This window comes from Mauremys reevesii, linkage group 13, assembly GCF_016161935.1.
Source record: "Mauremys reevesii isolate NIE-2019 linkage group 13, ASM1616193v1, whole genome shotgun sequence".
NCBI lineage: Eukaryota > Metazoa > Chordata > Testudines > Geoemydidae > Mauremys > Mauremys reevesii.
Genome location: NC_052635.1, coordinates 7,647,421 through 7,653,268, shown reverse-complemented (window position 1 = coordinate 7,653,268; position 5,848 = coordinate 7,647,421). Strand labels below are relative to the sequence as shown.

The following is a 5,848-nucleotide window of genomic DNA, read 5'->3' as shown; positions in this document are numbered from 1 at the left end:
TCTTTGTCAAATTGCATCCGAAGAAGTGAGCTGTAGCCCACAAAAGCTTATGCTGAAATAAATGTGTTAGTCTCTAACGTCCCACAAGTACTCCAGTTCTTTTTGCGGATACAGACTAACACGGCTGCTACTCTGAAACCTGTCAAATTACAGTTATTTAGGGCATCCCTGTGAAACTCATTGCAATTAATGGAGTCATGCCAGTAAAAAACAGGAGGAAAGCTATGGTAGCTAAACATCTACCCTATCTGATGTACACACTCAGTTCATTGAAGTCCACATGGTTCCTTCAGTGTAAACTCAATTAAGTGAGATCAGAGCTGAGGAATTAATTTCCTTTTTCATATTATTAACTATATTTGATCAAAAACCAGAATGTATATGCCCCATGGTAAATACAAAGATTTCAAAATTTCATTTAATCACAAACCAGGATGAAAAGGCAAAATATCTGATTTTATAATACAAAATTATATATTCCAAAAGTATTTTGTTGGAATCTTATGAATACATGAAGAAATGTTTCATTTCAATCATCTAACAATATTTCATTTTTGTACATTTGAATGATATCTTCCATGTAATCATTTTGAATTGAATAAAATAGACAAAACTTTCTGATAATGTCCTATCCAAATTTAGACAGAATCAATATGTTGCAATGTAAAAGGTTTTGATTTAATCAAATCAGCATTTTCTGCACTCAGTTGAATATCTGTGCTTGGAACTTTAAAGCAGAGCACATTTCAGTTCAAGAAATAATGGGAATTTAAGGAGACTCATCTAGATTCAGCACATTTAGAAGAATCCAAAGGAAATATAGTCAAAACAAAAAATTTCTCACCTCCTCCGTAGGCCATGTTCATCTCCTTTCTGTGATCAACAACAAATTCAGTATCAGAAGAAATGGGAAAATTTAACAGCTTCTTTGGAAACCCTGGGGACCTGGTCTTTGATTCAGTTCAAATCCCCATTGTATGAAGCCGTATCATAGCTATTCAGGCAGTCTTCCTCCCATTAAAATCAATACCAAATAGTTGACTTCAATAGGAGTACACTTTGGCACAGAATATTTGCATCTTTGGTTGTGTGTTAAAGTTCTAAGTCCTGTGGGCACCTTTCGAAATTCCACCTCTCATAACCAAGCAAGGGCCTCATAGTTTGGTCCAAATGCAGGATGCCTCCAGCCAAATGCCATTGAGTGCAAACAATTCCCACCGAAGGGAAATGGCAGGATCGTTGCATCACATTACTGCTACAGGACTGAGCCCAGGCTACCTTTGACAAATGATAACTTCACAAAGTCAAAGGGAAGATTCTTAAAAACAATTAATAGCACCTTCATCTACAAAAGCCCCATTATTTTCAGTGTGAAAAGATTGCCAGAACCTGTTCCTAATTAATCAAGGGTAAAATTTTCTAATCAATCTAATCTAAATAATTTTCTAAACATCTAAGGGCAGGTCTACACTAAGAGCGGGGGTCGAACTAGGGTACGCAAGTTCAGCTACGTGAATAGCGTAGCTGAATTCGAAGTAACCTAGTTCGAACTACTCACCCGTCCAGACGCCACGGAATCGAAGTCCGTGGCTCGAAGGTCGACTCCGCCACCGCTTTTTGCAGTGGTGGAGTACCGGTTCTGGCTGGGGGTCCAGGCTCTGGGGTGGGGCCTGAAATGAGGGGTTCCGAGTGTGGGAGGGAGCTCTGCGCTGTGCCTGGGGGTGGGAGTGCAGGATGGGATTAGGGCTCCAGCTGGGGGTGCAGGCTCTGGAGTGGGGCTGGTGATGAAGGGTTTGAGGTGCAAAAGGTGGCTCAGGGATGGGGTAGGGGGTTGGGGTGCAGTTGGAGGTGTAGACTTACCTCAAATGTCTCCCGGAAGCAGTGGCATGTCCTCCTACCATCTCCTAGGAGGATACGCAGCCAGGCAGCTCAACGTGATGCACCATCTGCAGGCACCACCCCCACATCTCCCATTGGCTGTGGTTCCTGGACAATGGGAGCTGGGGAGCTGGAGCTCGGAGCAGGGGCAGTTCACAGAGCTCCCTGGCTACCCCATAGCCTAGGAGCCAGAGGGGGGACATGCCGCTGCTTCCAGGGACCACGTGGAGCCAGGGCACGCAGGGAGCCCGCCTTATCCTGCTGCGCTGCCGACTGGCCTGGTCAGCACTGGTTACTGGAGCCACCAGGTGTCCCTTTTCTACCATGAGTTCTGGTCCAAAACCAGATGTTTACAACCCTGCTCACATGCTCTTCACTGCAGACTCACTTCAGTCAGTTCTGGGTAAAACATTCTCTGCACTACATCCAGCAAAGCCCAACACTAGCTGCCCTGGCTCCTGGCTAGGCCAAAGTCCCAGCAGACTCTCAATAGCAGCTGCTGGCTTTCTAGCAGCAGCTTAGCAGCAGTCCTGGCTTGCAAAGAGCTTCACAAAGAAATCTCCACATACACACCCCTGGCAAGATCTCTGCTCCTCAGCAAGATGGATCCCACTGCATGGTCTCCCTGCATCCCTTTGAAGCAGAAGTGTCTCTTTTTCCCAAGGCATCTTGGGAGTTGTAGTCTCCAAGGCTGAATTGCATTACTCAGGATTTTCCCAACTGTAACAATCCCAAACCCTTTAGTAGAGGGTACCTACACTTAGGACACCCAGCTGGGGTATGGGACATCCCCTGTTCAAGTTCCCCTCCCCATGAAAAGGACCAAGAATTTGAACAGACATTTCCTGCCTTTCATGGCTTTTTTTGATAAATACTTGCATATTCATTAGGACAAAGAGCATGTGAGAATCACCCTCTAGTTTGGTGGTTGAGGTTCTCCCCTGGAAGGTGTCAGCCCCAGGAACCAGGTGCACTGCTCTGAGGCCTCTTTAATTATTTATGTAAATTGGTACTCTATTCAACAGGTGAGGCTGAGGGAACCCCACAACAGAATATCCCAGAGCTCAGTTGTTAAGGCACTCATCTGGGAGGTGGAAACCCCCTCTCCAAATCCCTTCTCATCATCGGATAGATGGGGAATTGAATGGGGGTCTCCCACCTCCCAGGTGTGTACCAAAGCCTCTAAGCTAAAAGTTATAGGGAAGCTGCTATTGCACCCAACTCCTCCTCCATTGTTTCTTGCAAGAAACCCCTCAGGAACCTACCTCCAGAAGACAGTTCCTTTCTGGACATCACAAGCAGAGATAAGCACTTCACTTCAGTCTGGACCTAGGCACTGGACTCCTGTGGAGGGGCAGGGCTTAGCACACATGCCTCAACTCAGCATCTCCCACTAGCTAGTTTATCCTGGCTTTTGTGGAGCCCATTGTTTGGAATGTATCTCCCTCCTCTCATTCTACAAGTAAGCTAGGCCCTAAACCCAGGCTTTGTGAATCACAGTGGTTTTCAATATGCCTAAAATTTAGGCCTGGTGAGAAGGAGACATATTAATCACACTGGATGTACCCCTGATGAGCAATGAATTCCTGGTGAAAAATAGATGTTGGGATTAATGGTTTTACGTGTCCCAGGACCAAAGAATGATATATATGAGTTCACCTGCAATGCACATTTCCTCCTAGACCTCAGATATACCATGTGCAATCTAATTATAAATATCAGAGGGGTAGCAATGTTTTAAATACTTAAATACTTCTATTGAAGCTGAAAAAATAATAGCAAAGCATTTTCAAGCTCCTCCACCCAATACATGTTTTTTTCTTTGACTCTAGTGAAGAGAAATCTTTGAGGAATTTAGAAATTTCAACCAACTGTAATTTAAATATGAGAGATTTTTCTACAAAATATAGATACACTAGAATAACAACTGGTCAAAAAATGCAAACAGGGGGCAATGTAATTTTCTTTTCTTTTCTTTTCTCAATAGTCACAGATTTTTAGGACAGAAGAGGATTGAAAAAATTCCTCATTTCTTTTGCTGAAAATTCATAATTTTAATTACAAAAACTAATTGAAATACAAACTTCAAAAAAAGTTTTCCAGCACTACATTTGATTAGATAAATTTCTTCATCATGTTGAGATGTTTCTTCCATGCTGTAGATTCTCTTGAGAGCGCATAACCCAACTGAAGGGAAATTATCTATATTTCTGAATGAAATATCTTCATCCCTATTTTCCTCAAAGCACTTTTCATCTCCTTATTCCTGAAGCTGTAGATAATGGGGTTCAAGATCGGAGTCACCACTGAGTAGAACAGAGAGAGTAACTTGTTCACATCTGGAGAGAAACTGGACTTGGGATGCAGATACATGATAAGGCTCGGCCCATAGAACAATGTTACCACAATGAGGTGTGAGGAGCACGTGGAGAAGGCTCTGCGCCTGCCTTCAGTGGACCTAATTTTCAGGATGGTGGAGATGATACAGATGTAGGACACCAGGATCAGCATGAAAGGCAGTATGAGGATGAAGGCAGCACCCAAAATTATCAGGATCTCAATCCAAGAGGTGTCCCCACAGCAGCTTCAGCACTGGCTGGATTTCACAAAATAAGTGATTGATTACATTGGATCCACAAAAAGGAAGTGTGAAGACAAAAGTTGTGTGCCCCATGGCCGCCAGGGTGCCACAGATAGATGAGGCAGCTGTCAGCCGGATGTAAACCCTCTTATTCATGATGGCAGTGTAGTGCAATGGATTGCATAAGGCACTGTAGCTGTCATAGGCCATACAAGCAAGCAGGAAGCATTCAGTAACACCGAAGAATAGAAAGAAATACATCTGTACAGCACAACTGGCAAAGGACATGGTTTTACTCTCTGAGACCAAGTTGGCTAGTATCTTGGGTAGAGTCACTGATGTGTAACAGATCTCCAGGAAAGACAAGGTCCTGAGGAAGAAATACATAGGAGTGTGCAGAACAGGATCCACAGGATGTTGCCCAGCTCTGTGATGATGTAAATACATAGAAAAACCATGAACAAACCAGGATTCATGTCTGGGTGATTAGAGAAGCCCAGTATGACAAACTCAATCACAGAGGTGTTTTTTCTCATTTTCTTCTTCAGTATAATTCAACTTGAGAATTCAAAAGAAAAACTGCATATTAGTTTGATACGTTAAATCAAGTCAAACTGATATCTAATCTATCTATCTATCACGACTTGTCCACTATCTCTCCACACATACATCCCTCTGTCTGTCTGATATGAATCAGGACCGACACTATTTTGCTCCAATTCTCCTGTCAGAACACTGTCAATCCACAGTAACTTCAATAAGGTTGATGGTTTGCATTCTCCTCTCAGTCACAACAGGTTTATACTGGGGCATGTTCCTAACCTCAGTTTAAATATACCTTTTTTACTAGCATCAAAAGGGAAAAAAAACTTTGACCGATGAAACTGTACTTGTGTAAACCATGAGTGTGATCAGAAACAGCTTCAATGGATTTACACTGATGGAATTAAACGTCAAAATCTGCCTCCAAGTCTTTTGGGGCATGTATGTTAAGATAATATATAGCAGATTTTTGCCTGGTGTGTGGCACAATCAGAAAAGTTAGGCCAATATACATCAGCTGAGAACATAGACTTGTTTATCATATATTCACTGCACGACAATTTCAACAGACTACATGGGAATACATGTGGGAGTTATGTTATGCATTGTGCTACAGAGATGGCTTGTTTCTCCTCTCCTTTCCACGACATTGGCAACAGTCCATTGACTTCAGTGCCCTTAATTCTGATTTTATTCACTTTGTCCCCTCTTCATTCATGCCTGCACCTTTGTTTGTGCCTCTCTTTATCTACCCATTAATCTTTCCCTATTTCCCACATTCTAAACCTTTTGTAATCCATTTCTTTTTCACCAATTGTCCTTTTACTGACACTCCGATAAATTAGG

General features: G+C 42.7%; 1 pseudogene; it reads right to left on the bottom strand.

Annotated features, from left to right (window-relative positions):
- Nucleotides 1-4,080: 4,080 nt before the first annotated feature.
- LOC120379882 lies at nucleotides 4,081-4,995 on the bottom strand (annotated as a pseudogene).
- Nucleotides 4,996-5,848: the final 853 nt, after the last annotated feature.